Below are 17,078 nucleotides of genomic sequence, written 5' to 3'. Positions count from 1 at the left end.
AAAGCCCCTCGGTACATAGAGATCCAGCCATGCAATCCTTGGGAAACTGGCTCCTGTCTCTAGCCCCGTTTCCGCTAATGGAATGTACAGGAGGGAACCTTTCCTTTGTACTACCTGCCCTCACAGCAATGGAACTTACATTTTCAGTTTTACAGTTCACAGAAATGCAGGAAGCTGCCCAATTCTGGACCTGTTTGAATAATCACTGAGGCTTGAACAAGCCTTGCAGGTTTCTTTAATTCCTGGTGCATCTTGGTGAACATAGGGTGACATTTTCCTAACTACCTGCCCAGGTGTGCCCTTGGAAACAAGGCAGCATAGTTTCTTGGAAAGGGAACCAACCCTCTGATAATCAATTGTTGTCAGACTGACTCAGATTACTGATGTATCCAGACCAATATTGTTGATACTGAGTGGCAGCCATATTGGATCTCAGAATTCTTCAAGAAGGTATTTTTTTCTGCCCAGAGATGTCAGAAAGTGAACTTGGGACATTCTGTGTGCAAAACATGGACTGTATTACCAAGCTACAGCCCATCTCATACATATCTGTGGCATCTTTTTACCTATCTTTCCTCAAAGATCAAGTTTTCCACACTTGTAATTATGTAGTTGTGATGGCCCTCCAGACCAAATCTTAAATGCTGCTTTCAAGAAATGATACCAATAAAATAATTTACAGAGTGTAGTTTGTAATTAAGCAGCAGCAGCACAACTTGTTTGACATTTGAATTTAACTGGCACTCATGTAAAAGGCTCAAGGCTGGTCTGCACTGTCATTCTGGTTTGAATAAAGCTAATTGAAATGATTCCCTCAAAGGAAAACTTTTGACAGATAAGTGAGTAAACAGCTTCAATTCCAATTCCCCTTCAGTTACTCTAATTATCTGGTGTGGTAGATAGTGATTCTGAATCTGAACTGCCACCAAAGATCAAATCTCAAGGTTAAAAAAAGGGATGGATCTTTGATGCTTTTCTCATGACAAAAGAATAAGAAAAACTCCAACAACTGCATACAGAGTTTTTATTTTCATGTAACAAAGTTGGCTTACAGAAAACGCCTTTATTAAATTCTGAAAAGCTAACCATTTCAATTACAATCCTATGCATATTCAGACAGAAACAAACACTGTAACTCCCAGCATTCCCCAGCCATTATGGTTGTTTGTGGGATGTGGGAGTTGTGTAGCTTATTTCGATCTAAACACACATAGTCTGTTGTTGCACAGAGTCTTGTGGTACTTATACATTTTATATTAGCGACATAACTATTCATAGTGAAGAAGGATAACATAAGCTGACTGTCTTAAAGAAAGACCAGCTGAGACTGCACAATTAATGTTACAGTTCCTTGTTGCTACGAACTTAATTCAAAGGCCAAGGGCTGGATAGGAATAATTCCTACCTGTGGCCTTCCAGATGTTATTAGACTACAGTCTCCATTAACAGTCCATCAGCCATGCTGCCTGAGAGTGATAACTACTGGAGTCCAACTACTGCAGGGCCAGGTCCTCATGCCTAAGAACTAGGGAACCACTTTCCTGCATACAACTTGTATGATTACTGTGTAATTTGCTACAAATGAGGCTCTCTCACACAGTTTTTAAATATATGCTGAGGATAGTCCAGATATTAGGAAAGTGAGCTGAATGTACCATATGTCTGCCTCTGTTAACCTGGTGCCTTTAAAACTACAGCTCCCATGATGCCTTATCAATAGCCAAGCCATGCTGGGCTTGATTGGAATTGAAATCCAAAACATCTGGAAGGCATCCAGGCTGAGGAAGGCTATCTTGGAGAAAGGCAAATAAATCGCAGTGACCAAATCTGATCTGATTTGGCTGAAGGGCAAGTCTTTCTCAACCGGGATGCAACTAGTTAGACTTAGGGTACAATTGTATGCAAGCTGAGACAGGAAAATGCATGCAACTTCCAGCTGGCTGGGGCAAGCTAGGAATAGTGGCTTTTTGTCTGTCTAAATGTGCATAGGATCGCATGTTTAGCCAGAAAAAACATATGCTGAATTATTTTTCATTTCCATTTTTGGATGCTATGCAATGTTTTCATGGATGTATGTTAAGTCCTATGTCAATTTTGGATGCAAATGTTTATGCAGCCATTCTTCCCTGCTTCCATTCTTTCAAAGTACTTGCTTCAGTGAAAGGCCCCAGAAAATGTGTATTTAACTTGTAAATTAACATACAACTTGTTTATATAATACACAACACATCAAATATTAAGTAGTGTGAAAATGCTACAGATTCAAAACTTGAGTGGCAAAACAGAGTAGTAATGATTCTTTAGTAGAAAAATATGTGGAAAGGTATGGACTATGAAAAGGTTACTCTGTGAAATGATATCAACCATTTATATCTACTGTCAGCAATATACCTTCTAGTGAACTTAGCAGCTCTTTGGAATGTAATGGCTAAACTTCATCACTTATGCCGAACTTTTCAATGAACCCTCCAAACCACCTTTATGCTAAAACAATTTTTATTAAATAGAAGTCTCTATCTAAATTTGCAGTGCTGGAGGAACTGATCTGCTGCTTAGTTCCTACATTTGGTTTGAAAGATAAATTGTAAAGTATGCTTTCCACTGTGTCACCACAGAAACTAATCTACTTCAGTGACTTTTAATTTTCTGCACTAAGTTTGAAGAATGTAACAAAACGCCCTGGAGAGAGAGGTATATTTGGGCTTCAGACTGTATCTTCTAATAAGACCATCAAGATTGCTTGTATGTTTCCCCAAATCAGAAATATAAAATCTTGGTGTGCATATAATAAAAATGACATATTACCCCAAAATGCCTACAGATAAGATAGCTTTCCTCAATTGGCCTGACACTGCAACATCTTAACCCTTTTCAGATATGTGTGTGTGTATGTGAAGAATAAACACTGGCAAAGGGGAAGATTCCAACCTTTTACCTACTTTCGTGCGTTAGCTGTAGCTTATGGACCCCATTCGTGCTTCTGAAAAAATGTTTGTAGGTCAGGGAGTACAGCCTGCTGGCATGACAACAGAGTCCCCTTCCACATATTCCCTGTGAAACCTGTCTAAACAGGTCCAATGTTATGTCATGCATACAAATGGAACTCCTGCAGACAACAAGCCAACCTCTGAAAGAAGTTAGAGGTCATACTTTCCCTTTCTACAATCCAGTGAGAAGCAAAAATGCATGTGCAGGAGAATAAAGGATTATAGGTTTTTTCCTTTTGCACATTTAAGCAATCCTTGAATATAGGGAGTGATTTCCATGGTTAGCCAGAAACATATCTATGTTGTAAGTTGTATTGGAGCAATAGAGGTCTGTCAGGCCAAAGAGGGGAAAGAAATATACCTCAGCGGTACAGTACATGTTTGCATGCATAAGGTTCCTGACTCAATTCCTGACTTCCCAGCTAGGGCAAGGAAAAATTTCTGTCTGAAAAACCCCAGAGGACGGCCTATGCTGGACTGGAGGAAGCAATGATCTCTCTCGGTCTTGTCTGTAGCTTCTTATGTTCCTGTTGCTAAATAAAGGGATAAAATGGAATTGTGGATCAAATGTCCCAGCTATGAGTTTTATCTATCTGAGGAACAATGACTGCTGCTGATGGGCAAGACATCCCGTTTTTGTATGTCTTCTGACCACCTCTTTCATAATTGGGGGGAGGGGGACTTTGAAAATCTTAAGCCTCTCTCACTAAATTAAATATTAAATATTAAAAGGTGATCCGGTTAACATGAGTGTCTGAACTCAGAGGGCAAGAACAGGCTGTGGGTGAATGCATAATACTGCAGTTTTAAATAGCGAGGGGGGTGATCATAGTTGCCCAGCTTCTATTTATTTGTTTGCTTTTGTTTTAGCCCCTAATATCAAACTAAGCCCTACACTCACCAAACTGGGATGGAATATTATCCACAAGAGAACCAAACACATGATGTGAAGGCTAGCTGATGGTGCATTCTGTTTGATTGTGTTGTTAGTAACAGTTGCAGGCTTGATATAATTACCTGGAATCCAAAATATCTTCATTATGTCAGCAATCTTGAGACGTTTGAAAATATAATACAGTATAGAAACATTTTTAAATAAATAAGCATTTTGAGGGGTAAGAGCAGGTTGCTTACCTGTAACTAATGTTCTTCGAGTGGCCATCTGTGCAGTCGCACATATGGGTTCTGCGCCTGCACAGTGCCTTTGGCCGGAAGATTAACAGTTAATGGTTTGGCAGGAAACTCCGCTCCCCCTCCCCCCAGTAGTATATAAGGAGCAGAGTGTCTGCCATTTTCTAGTCTTTGACAGACCAGACATTCGCTCCCTAACAAATAGTTGTAAAAAGAACTAAAATAACAGGAAAATTTTTGTCGGTATGGAATAAAACAAAACCTCTCAGTGGTACAAGCAGAGAAAAAATAACTCGGTACCGAAAAAAATCGGACCACCCATGACACCAAGCGGGGCCGGCGGGTGGGTTGTGTGACTACACAGATGGCCACTCAAAGAACATCAGTTACGGGTAAGCAACCTGCTTTCCTTCGTCGTGGCCTCTGTGCATCACACATATGGGTAGAATAACAAGCTTACCCAAAATGGCGGAGGGAGGTGTCATCAATGAAGAATAGATGAAAGAACAGTTCTGCCGAAAGAACAGTCCTGTCTAGCACAAACATCCAATCTATAATGTCTTGCAAAAGTACATGGAGTAGCCCAGGTGGCAGCTCTGCAGACATCCTCAATTGGGACTCCAGACGCGAAGGCTGAAGAGGCAGCTACAGTCCTAGTGGAGTGACCCCATGGAGTTGTCGGTAAGTCTATCTTGGCTAACTGATAAGACAGAGTAATAGTGTTAACTATCCATTTAGATAGTCTCTGAGGAGTAACAGGGAAGCCTCGGTTTTGTTCTGAATATTTAATGAAGAGTCTATTAGAATGACGAAAAGACTCAGTCTTTGATCTGTAAAAGGCTAGGCAACAACGAACATCTAGAGTATGCAGAGACCTCTCGACTGGATTCGAAGGAGCTGGAAAAAATGCAGGTAAGATAATTTCCTGATCCATGTGGAAAGAGGTAGCCACCTTTGGGAGAAAGGATGGATCCATTCTTAACACTACCTTCTCCTTGTGAAAGTTCAAAAATGGAGGATCTACTCTTAGAGCACAGAGTTCACTAGATCTACGGGCTGAAGTAACTGCTATAAGGAAGGCAGTTTTCCAAGAGACAAGACGTAGATTAATTGTTGCCAGGGGCTCAAAAGGAGGCCATATTAGTGCCTGAAGTACCACTGAGAGATTCCAAATGGGCATAAATGGCCTAATTGTTGGATGGAGATGGCAAAGTCCTTTGAGGAATCTCTTAATCAGTGGCTGAGAGAAAATGGAAAACCCCTGCACAGTCCCGCTGTAATAGGAGATTGCCGCCGTATATACTTTTCTGGAGGAAGGTTTAAGACTAGAACGGTGAAGCTTGAAGAGGAACTGGAGGATCTGATCTATAGATGTGGAGGGCGCTGAAAACGAATGAGATTCGGCAAAACTAGAGAATCTATGCCACTTTGCCGCATACGATTTTCGAGTGGATGGTCTTAATGCAGAGTCGAGAATATATTGTATATTGGGATGCAAAGCTTGCGAATCCGACAGCGTATTCACTGGATCCGACGAGGCAGAGGCAGTAGGCAAATTCACAGTATGGACCTGTGTGTCGGTGGTAGGAATGGAATGAGGAAGGACTGCAGATGGGATCGGTACCATGCCGGCGTGCAATGTCATCGAATTCGCCAGGTGGTCATTTTCAACAACGGTAGGTCCAGGTGTCAGATCGGGCCCTCCTGCTGAGTTATAAGGGACAGGAGGAAGTTGAAGGTATTCCTCCTGAGAAATACGAAGAAGTGTCGAGAACCATGGCTGGCGTGGCCACCAAGGAGTTATCAGTAGCCCTGTGGCCCTGTCATGAATCACCTTTGCTAGTACTCTCATGATGAGGGGAATCGGGGGGAAAGCGTAAAAGGTCATATCGCTCCAGGGAATCATGAAGGCATCCCCAGACGACCCCTGCCCGATTCCCGCTCTCGAACAAAAATTCTCGCACACCCTGTTTTGTCGGGTGGCGAACAGGTCTATATCTGGGAGGCCCCATCGCTGGAATAGCCTGTTGCAAATCTGGCGGTCCAGTTCCCATTTGTGTAACTGTGACATGCGTCTGCTTAAGAGACCTGCTTCCACATTGTCCGTGCCCGCGAGATGTACTGCAATAAGAGTGATGCCTCTCGGTATGCACCACTCCCAGATTTGCATCGACAAACGGACTAATTTCGGGGACCTTGTCCCCCCTTGTTTAAGTAAAAAACTGTGGCTATGTTGTCCGAGGTTACCTGGACAACCTGACGGTGAAGCATGTCCTCAAATGACTGTAGTGCTTTGAACACGGCGAGAAGTTCCAGGAAGTTGATATGGTTCCTGGAGTCCTGACAGTTCCAAACCCCCTGGGTACGTAGACCGGAGCACAGGGCTCCCCATCCCAGAAGGGATGCATTGGTGCCGAGATTCACAGTCGGATACCGAGGCCGAAATGGGACTCCGATGTTTAGGTTGCTTGACTCTGTCCACCATAGTAGAGACTGAAGAACAGAGGACGGAAGTCGAATTCGCTTCATAGGCGGATCCCTTTGTGTCGAAACCTTCCGTTGAAGGACAATTGGAGGGGGTGCAGCCGGAGTTTGGCATGTGGGACTACGGCGATGGATGCTGCCATATGTCCCAACAGTCTTTGGACAGATTGGGCAGGAACAGTTCCTTCTTGTCGAATTTGGTGAATGTGTTGAGTGATAGCACGTTGTCTGTCTCGAGGGAGGAAGGCCTTTGCCACCGTAGAATCCAGTCAAGCTCCAATAAAATTGATCGTCTGTGTAGGGAGAAGAGAAGATTTCTGATGATTAATGCAGAGTCCAAGGTCTTGCAATAAGTCACAGGTCATATTTACAGCGGAGCTAAGTCCTTCCCTAGTCCGGGAAACCAACAGCCAATTATCAAGGTATAGGTATATCTGAATTCCACGTAGTCGAAGGTATGCACAGACGGGAGCCATACACTTCGTGAAGACCCTTGGTGTGGTGGCCAGTCCAAACGGCAGCACCTTGAATTCATAGATTTCAGAGGCTACCGCAAAATGGAGGAAGTGCCTATGTCATGGATATATTGAAATATGAAAATAGGCATCTTTCAAGTCCAGCAAGGTGAACCAATCCCCTCTTCCCAGCAACGGGAGGATATTTTGAAGTGTGGTCATCCAAAACTTCTTTGGTGTTATAAATTTATTGAGAGCTCTCAAGTCCAATATTGGCCGAAGCCCTCCATCTCGTTTCGGAACCATCAAATATCTAGAATAGAATCCGTGGAGACCTTCCGATGAAGATAAGCGATGAATGGCTCCTTTAGATAGGAGTTGGTAAATTTCGTCTAACAATACTGGGGAGCATGGCGTAAACCGGATAGGACTCGATGATGGAACAACGTCGAATTCAATTCTGTATCCGTGCTGAATGATGGATAACACCCACCCATCAGATGTAATGGACTCCCAAACAGGGAGTCAGCTTTTCAGCCGGTCCCCAAATGAGAGGGGGAAGGGTGGGGTTGGAAGGGGAGGAAAGGTTCGCCCATCCCATCAGCGCTGGCGTTTATCTCCGTCAAAGTGGCGGCGGCCTTGCTGGAAACGCTGAGGTGGTTGCTTGCGGCGCTGCTGGTGATGCTGTGGATATTGGCGGGGTGGATATTGTTGCCTATACTGAGGCCGAGTCCATGACCACTTACGTCGGGGGGGTGGTTGTAGTTCCATGCGTCGGGCAGTCATCCTCGACTCGTGGATCCTCTTCAACTTGTGATCGGTTCTAGCATTGAAGAGGCCGGATCCATCAAAGGGCATCTCCTCAATCCTTCTTTTCATCTCCTCGGGAAAGTTGCAGTTACGCAACCATGCGTGTCTCCGAAGAGAGATGGCGCCGACGAGGGCCCTTGAGTCTGTATCCACGTGGTGCCTGGTGGTGGATAGTTGTTGCACAGCGACCTGCATTGCCTCCTTTACGAACACCCTCGCTAAGTCACCTTGATTATCAGGGAGGGTGGCGATGATGTTGTCCAGGTGCTGCATTATAAAGTATTGATAATGCTCCAGGGTCACCTCATAGTTAGAAATTCTTAGGCCCAGACCTGAAGCCGCATAGACCCGGCACGCGAGGGAATCTTTCTTCCCTCTTTGTCCCGGGGCACTGTATGACCCTGTGCCTCCCAACCCTGAGACGATTCTACCACCACCAAATTTGGCTTGGGGTGGCAGAGGAGGAACGGAATGTCCCCTTCACGGACTCGATACATCGCCTCATATTTTCTAGAGATCGGTTGAGACTGCGCCGGAAGGTCCCACAGTTGGGTCATCACTTGTCGGAGGGTCATAATAAGTGGCAAAGCGATGGAGGTCAATTGTTCTCCCCGCACGACATTGTAGAAATGGTCAGTGCCAGGCCCTGGTTGTTGGTTTGCTTCAATCTCCAATGACTTCACCAGCCTGGACATCAGTTCGGCAAACATGACATGCAGTTCTTCCGGTGATGCCAGACCTTGTGAAGTGACCGCAGCATCAGGTGAAGTTGAATCAACCTCGGACTCGTCCGAGTCCACCCACTATGAAGGCGGGACGCTGGAGGAGGAACCCCCTGGTGACTGGGATCTCTAGCTTTCCCGAGACGGTGCACGCCCGGCGCCTCTCAAAGCCGTAGAGTGGGGTGGGTCCCGATGTTCAGTTTGGGGGGAGTGAGCTCTAACAGCCGGGTAGTATCCGACGGATGGATAGTCGGACCATCTCGGTGCAGACGAGTACCGGGAATGGTACCAGTCATCAGAGCGGGCTTCCGAAAAGCGGCTCCTCTGATCTCTCAGTAGGGACAATCCGGTACCCAGGTTGAACCCAACAGGTGGCATAGGAGTGGAGATCGAGCCCTCAGCAGAGAGTCTTGGATCTCGCCATCAGAGATCGAATCGCGAGGTGGATCTTGGTGTAGCTCCGATCCCATACGACGCGGGGAGGCTGAAGGGGTGACTCCCATCGCCACTTGAATAGTTGGACCTGACAGTGTCGGAACTGGGGCCGCAGTCGGTACCGAAGAGGCCGCCAAACCTGAGCGTCAATGTTTCGAATGCTCAGGCCTCTTTGGTTTCTTTGCCGATTTCTCGGCCTTATCTTTCTTGGCCCTTTTGTGCACATGCAGATTCTCAGGAGCACTGTGCTTCCTCTTTTCCTTCTGTTTCTTGGGTGGAGAAACAGGCCGCTCCCCGATGGCGGAAGCACCTTCACCCGAAGGGTGTAAGGGCAGAGCAGTAGAGGAAGGGGCCAGGCGTAGCAGTGGTTCGGTAGAGAACGGATGGTGGTCTGGTGGGGCCGAGATTGTAGCGGGCTTAGCCACCAGCCGATCGGATTGTAAGAGGGCTTGGTCCCACAGGAGTTTCCATAAACGGTTCTCCCTGTTCTTTCTGGCCTGTTTCGAGAAGGTCAGGCAATGGACACACTTGTCCGTCCTGTGACCTTCCTCCAAACAGAGGAGGCACAGGTCGTGCGGGTCCGCAGCGGGCATTTTAGAGCCACATTCTCCGCACTTGCGGAACGCCGCTCATTGAGCCATCGCGGAAAAGAAGAAAAGAGGTTAGTAAAGTGGGAATAGATACTATTTTTGTTGTTGTTGTTGTTGTTGTTTTTATACGAATGAGAAAACGAGAGAAAAAACAAAGAGAAAAACTGGAGTAATACGTTAAGAAGGAAATACTAACCTGGAAGGAACAAGAGAAAAAGATTCGAACAAGAGAGCACGAGGCATGATCTAAGCAAGAGCGAAACGGCACGAGGCACAATGAATGGCAGTCGCAAAGACTGGAAAATGGCCGACACTCCGCTCCTTATATACTACTAGGGAGGAGGGGGAGCAGAGTTTTCCGCCAAACTGTTAGCTGTTAATCTTCTGGCCAAAGGCACTGCGCAGGCGCAGAACCCATATGTGTGATGCACAGAGGCTACGACGAAGAAACTGCCTTGGCTAAATCAAGTGTAGCACAACATGGTGGCCTGTCAACCCCAGCATGAAGTTGAAGTCTCTCAAGGTCATGAAGCACCTTCAAAAAATGATGTCTCTCTCATGTCAATACAAGGCTTGGGAGTCAGTCAGAGACAAGCAGAAGGGGAAAGCAAAAAAAAAAAAAAAAAAAAAAGGAGAAGGGGAAAAAAAAAAAAAAAAAAAAAAAAAAGCGTGGCAGCCCCAATAAAAAGATGGCCAATATATGGTCCATAATCCAAAATCAGGCAATTCTATTAAAATTGCCTCTATTCAATTGATGTTTCAGAGTGGAAGAATAGTCCGGCATGCCCTAAAAATGGTCAGTGGCTGATGCTCAAGTCCTTCAACAAGGTGGTCCTGAGAGAAAATAGGAGCCTTTACCATAAAAATGGGGTATGGCACAGCAGAGATCGTTACTGAGCAGCAGTGGCAGCGGCACCACCAGCACCGGAAGCCAAGCTTCCAATCACATCTGCGATATGCTTGGAAGTTATTGAGTGCACCACCAGATCTCACAAGAAATGAAGGGCTCACGGAATGGGATGATTAAAGAAGGTGGGAAGCTTGAAATACATGGAAGCAATAAATGAATGAAATGAAGAAAATGTATCAGCTGAAAAAGGAAAGTGAAATAAAACATTACAGGTTCCTTTAGATGTTGCTATTGTGGCATGATACCTCTTTCTGTATGTTGGGTCTCACAGGAGATCAGCAGTAGCTGCACACACAAACCATGTTGAAAAAGTGGATGATGAGGTTGGTTTTCACTCCTGCGCCACACGTTCTCTAAGTAGGACTGATAAGCAGACATATTATAGTACTACAGATTCATAGGATTGAGGAGCTTTGTAAGTTATTACCAGCTTTGCCTCACTTGCCTCCTGCTGAATTAACAGAGCCTCTTCCCTGCATGTGAAATCAGAAGAGCAAGAGCTACATTACTCTTCGCTGTCTATCAGGTGCTCAGCAGGGAGTGTGCATTGCCCGACTTTCCTCCTAGACCCCCATTAGCTTGCCAAACAGCACAACTGACATCATTCATCGAGCAGATTCCAGACTTCATGAAATAACCACTGAAGATAGGAAGCTGCATCATACTCTAGCTAGTAAAACAACAACAACCTTGCTATGTCTGGAATTTAATTTGAGGTTTAGAAGACTGGATTAATGTGCGATGTGCCTTCACTGGCCATGTGGTAAAATAGGTGCTTGCTTAGTACAATTTCCGTCCACCCTTTTCCCCTATATTTGTTAATTCTTCTTTGACATCAATATACAACATTTCTTTCCACAATGTGTTAAAGATGTGTCTCCTTGAAACGACAGAACTGAATGAACTTTGCTTTTTATATTACAGACTCTCAATATTAAATCAAAAAGGCCGCAGGGATGCATAAGTCTGCTTTACCGTCTTTATATTTGACTCTGTGAATGTTTACTTTGCATGATACTCACTCCAAGAGTTCTCTTTTCATGACCATACAATAGAATTCAGCCAGTTGAACTACAAAAAAAGGTTACTACTGCATACAGCAATTAGGCACATGAAACTGAAAGTGTGTTCATATCTATGGGGAAGAGCCATGTGGGGAAAAAAATGATTTGTGTTCTCAAGTACAGCCACTGCTTTGGATAAAATGTCAAGATACATGCACATCCCTGAGATATGCACTTCTCTGAAATTTTAGAGTAATTTTGCAATGCTTAAAGAAACCAGCCAGTGGATGTCACTGTTGCTCCACACTAATAGAGGAAGCACCAGCATGAGAAAACAAGTGCATACAGGAAGCTATCCAGGCAGTGAAACATCCTGAGGAAGTTCTTACAGCAAAATAAAAGAACCTAGCTGGGTCTGCAGTAGCCAGCCAGATAGCTCCAAGACCTCCACAGGTAGGGCGTGAAGGCAAAAGTCCTTCTCTCACTGATTGCCCTAAGCAACATCTGGTATTCACGGGTATACTGCTTTCGAATACAGAGTCTCTACTTGGCAACTTGGTGTGACAGGCACTGACAACCCTACCTATCTTCTATGAATTGGTCTTCTTTTAAAGAGTTTTAACCAAAGGACATTTGGAGGATGTCAATATATGACTAAGCACGCCAAAATGCTATGTACTCTAATTTTCAGTTTAATATTGGGTCGTTCACAAACTAGTTAATGCCCTGTCTCCCTGGACAGTACCTGTACCAATGTGAAATACAGCAAAGTTGCAAAGAATTTGGAGGGCACGTCTTTTAAATGAAGAGAGAGGGAGGGTCATTCAGGTTACTTGCAAAAATAAAGAATGACCAAACATATCAAGGGGCCTTAATATGAATGTAGCTGCAATATATTTTATTGGAATATTCTTATAGACTCAAAGGGATAGATGATATGAGTAAAGTCAATATTTCAGAATAGTCAGTAATGCCTGGTGTACTTTCACACCATTTTAGCATTGCGGGGTATTCCTGAAAGATAAAGCAAAAACATGGTTGCTATTTCAGATTTCTTGACTTTGTATGATATTGTAATTCAGAGGACGGCATATGTAAGTTTTCCCCAGACTGTCTATGAGGCCTAGTTTGAAATCACTGGCCTTTAATCTCCCCTCACAGTTCCCTTTTGCATGAGGATTGTTAAGCAGCCCCTTGCATTGCCTGCCTCACAGGAATGCTGACATTGAAAGGGTATTTTTTCGCTGAAGAACTGTAGCAAAACAAACCCTTAATATGAGGCCCAATTGTCTTTGGAGTATAAAAGGAATGATTATTGAAAGAAAAATACAAATATATCAAGGATGACACTTTTAATTCAATCAGTTCATTTAAGAAAAAAAGAGAAATAATTATCTGAATTCCTCTCATATGGATAATCTTTGCATCTTGAAGGAAAATTGCTAGAACAATTTACAGGCCTAAATCTATGATTTGGTTTTAGTGTCTCTAGGTTGAATATATGGAAAACTGGATTTCACCCTTCCTTCTGATGTCTCTATTTAGAAATGTTCATTCAAGATTCTTGTTCCCTTTACTCTGTCTCAAAATTTAGTTTACATGCATCTTGAAAGGTTGAAGGACAGATTTTGCACATAGGGGTCTCAGTGTGACATTGATGGGACGCTGCCTAGGACAACCACCTCTTCCTGCAGCGTTTGCAGGGAGCTCACTCAACGGGGGAAGGAGTGCCTTGCCGTAGCACCAGCGACAAACCACGAAAACGAAATGGAGACGAAAGTGAGATATTAACCTGCTTGCTTTCTGGGTAGGAATGTAGATAAAGATGATATCAAAACCAGAGATAAGAATCAAATAATTAATTGCACAGTTCTTCAACGCATACACACATGCAAACATACTCAAACCTTATATAGAGGTCAACTGGAGACAGAGATGAAAGAAGAAAAAAAGACTTTAAGAGTGCAGTTCTAGACATATCAACTCAGCTGTAAACTCCATTTACTTCAATGCATAGGTATATATAGAATTACAGCCCTAAAAACTTTTATTCCAAGAACTTTTAATCATGAAACTCTAAATGAACTAATTGAAAATATGTTCTCTGGTAGCATCTGAATCAAGAATATAATTTAATACCTTTGCATCCTGCCATTCCTCAAACTAATTCAAAGTATTATATTATTGTCACAACAACCCTGTCAGGCAGTAAGAGATAATTATTCTACTCCATAAATTTCATAATAGAGAGGAAATCTGGACTGTTTTTCTCACATCCAAACACAACACTCTATTTCAACCTTATCCTATAAATTATTAAATATCAGTACAATTCTTCTTGGATACTACATTATAAACTGTTATTACTTTAAAATTGCTGTTCTATGAAGGAAGGGATTGAACGAAGAGAGAACCGAGATTTGTAATTAAGAAGATCAGAAACACTGTGTTTCATTCATTAGATGTTATGTTTTCCTTTTGTATAAAAACAGTATGAAAATGTTTTTCTCTTCAATAACATACAGAGATTAACAAACACTAGAACAAAAACCACCACTTTAGTGGTGTCCCTTTCATATTGAGAGACATGTGACTCTATAAAGAGGAAATTTCAGGAGACTGCCCATCCAACCAACTGCTCTTTGTCAAGGTTTGCTGGTTTTTCTTCAGTCTATAAAAACTTAAATGGGGTTCACAAACCTACACACTTAGGCTCTGATTCTGAAATTTCTTTTATCTTGACCATTATCATTACATTGCCAAAAAAAAAAAAAAAAAAAAGGAAATGGATAGCTAAAAGAGAACATAAGAAGTTATGAGTTTATATAAAAGTTGCATGGGCCAATATATATGTACAGATGCAAATTTAGAATGAATTACTAGAAGTTCAGTAGAAATACATCTCACCCTAGTAAGGAAGACTCTGTATCCAGGTTTGTTTAGCCTTCAGTCAAGAAGCTAGCTGTGATAGGCTTGTCATGAGTGGAGCTGGCTGGAGCCTGTAGTCAGACTGGATGCCCTGGGTGGCCCCTTCTGACTCAATGTGTTTCTATGTTTCAAAGTCCTGTCTGTTGCCCATTATTATGGATCTTTGTCCTTAAAATGGATTTAAACTGGAGCATGGGTGGGCAACGTATGGCCCCCGTGGGTCACATAAAGCTCCACTGACCCCAAATCATTGTTCGTTTGCTTGCTTGCTTTTTATAACATCCCTGAAAGCTACCCTAACCCTAACCCTGATCCTAACCCATTGATTTTTCCCTTGACAACCTCAGTGTGGGAAAATAGACTCCAGACCTCCTAAAATTGTTCACCGCTGCAGCATAGGACGCTTCCAGTCCATGGCGGGTAATTCCATACCTCTCAATAGCCAAGGAGTCTTATGGAAGTGGTTCTTATAAAGTAGAACACACAGCCATATTGATAGTGCTCTCTCAATAATAATTTTAAAAAATGGAGGACCCAGGTTCAAAAGCTGGTACGGCATGTTCTGAAAATTAATCTCTGAACAAAATTCTACTCAAAAAGACGTTAGTGTAGGATTGTTGTGTTGTCTTCATGCATTAGCTGACAGGACCTGATGTAATGGATCAAGCCTGAGGAACGCAGTTACTCAAAAGGGCTGTAATAGATAACTGTTGGAAATGGAGTAATTTGGCAGACTGGCAGGATTAGCAATACAGTTACTGCTTATTTTATTTTAACACACCGTAAACAGTTCGTAGGGTGAATTTCTTTAATACCATTTCCCCGTATTGAAAATCTCTTTCCTACTGATAGTTTATACAAATATGAAATTGCTCTTCATTCCACTTGCGTTCATTTTATTCTTGTCTTTTTAAATGAGCCAGAAAAAGCAAAATAGGCCCAGATTCCATTTTGTGAAATAGTATTAACAGACCTGGTTCCAAAGAACAGTTACTGAAGCAGTAAAGAAATTATGGTTCTTTTAAGGCTATTATTACTTTTCTAATCTTTTCACTGATGAAGGAATACTGGAGAGAACTCTTCCACACATTTTTATGAATACCAGCTAGATACTTGCCGAGAATTATCCTGTAGAACTGGTCTTTGAAACCTGACCATCTGAACTTGTGACATAGAGCATAGTGCCAGCTATGAAGGAAAAGCTATACAATGTTCAAGATTACTCCAAAGACAAATATAGATCAGAGGCAGACAACCTGCAGACCTTGGTCTAATTTCATACACCCTTCAGTGTAATTTAAAAAGTGTTTTCCATGCAATCAGTTCATTCTTTGGCAAGAATGCCTCTTCCTTGGCAATCTATATTCATGGGAAGAAAAAGGGAAAGGGAGAAAGAGAAAATGGTAGGAAAAGAAAAGAGGTGACTCACCCCCTTTTGGATCTAGCTCTGCCCACTGCAGGCTTTGACCCTACTCAGGTTCAACATAAAGCCTCTGACAGGAAAAAAAAGGTTGCCCATCCTCGACACAGATAACCATAAAATAAAATAATAAAAACATGAAGCAGACTATCAGTCTTGATAAACTAGATGTTCTAACTATGGCTGACTCCCAAGAACACTTTATTTCAACTGCATTATTTCTCTTTTGATACCATATACAGTACAGTATTTTTCTGATTACATAAAATATTACTTGACTGGATCTCCAACTTATTGGAACAAACGTGCCCCAGTTAATTATGGGTTGAATCCCACAGTCTCTTCTGTTGACTGAAAGGTTTTGGATCCAATGGAAGTTCCATTCACGGACTCCCCTTCCTCTTACAGACTCTCATGTCCCCCAAAATCTGTCACAAAGAATTTTGGGAGGTGCTGGAACAGTTTGTGCTCAGCCTCTGCAGGACTGATTCCTTCCATGAATGGAAAAACACCATTAGACTTAAATCATGGCTACAGTAGGCCTTTTGTAATCAATGTGACAAGTCAGTTATGAGTAATTTAAACCTCATTAATGTTAAAGGATCTACTCTAAATCTGGGTATTTGGAAAAATTATGTAAATTAAGCCAAACAACTAAAGTAGACTCCCCCAGGTGTGCTAATCTGTCAGAATTAGATTAGCACGCCTGGGAGCGCAACAGTAATCCATGCACTGGTAATCTCTCAGTTGAACTACTGTAATGCTCTCTACATTGGGCTGCCCTTGAAAATGGTCCAGAAGTTACAACTGGTGCAAATTAGAGCAGCTAGGCTGCTGACGGAGACTAGCAGTACTAAACATATTATACCAGTCCTCTATGAATTGCACTAATTGACCATTGAAATCTGAACCCACTTCAAGGTGCTTGTTTTGACGTATAAAGTTTTCAATGGTTTAGGACCTGAATATCTGAAAGAACGCCTCCATCCATATAAGCCTACCTGGACCCTGAAATCATCATCAGAGGTCCTGCTCCAGAAGCCGTGCCTAAAGGAAGCTAGGAGAATGGCTACCTGAGTCAGGGTCTTCTCAATTGTGGCTCCTCATCTATGGAATCAACTTCCCAGGGATATTTGTCAAGTGCTGTCTTTATACATATTCCAGTGCCAGGCTAAGACATTTTTATTCAAGGAGCATTTTAA

At 42.9% G+C, this 17,078-nt stretch overlaps 1 protein-coding gene across 2 annotated transcripts in view; it reads right to left on the bottom strand.

The window, feature by feature from the left end:
* Positions 1 to 17,078, bottom strand: part of FGF14 (fibroblast growth factor 14) — a 146,622-nt gene that overhangs the window by 39,446 nt on the left and 90,098 nt on the right. The window lies entirely within an intron of this gene.

This window comes from Varanus komodoensis, unplaced genomic scaffold (assembly GCF_004798865.1).
Source record: "Varanus komodoensis strain SLA01 unplaced genomic scaffold, ASM479886v1 scaffold2, whole genome shotgun sequence".
In the NCBI taxonomy this organism is placed as follows: Eukaryota; Metazoa; Chordata; class Lepidosauria; order Squamata; family Varanidae; genus Varanus; species Varanus komodoensis.
This window is presented reverse-complemented; position numbering and strand designations above follow the sequence as displayed.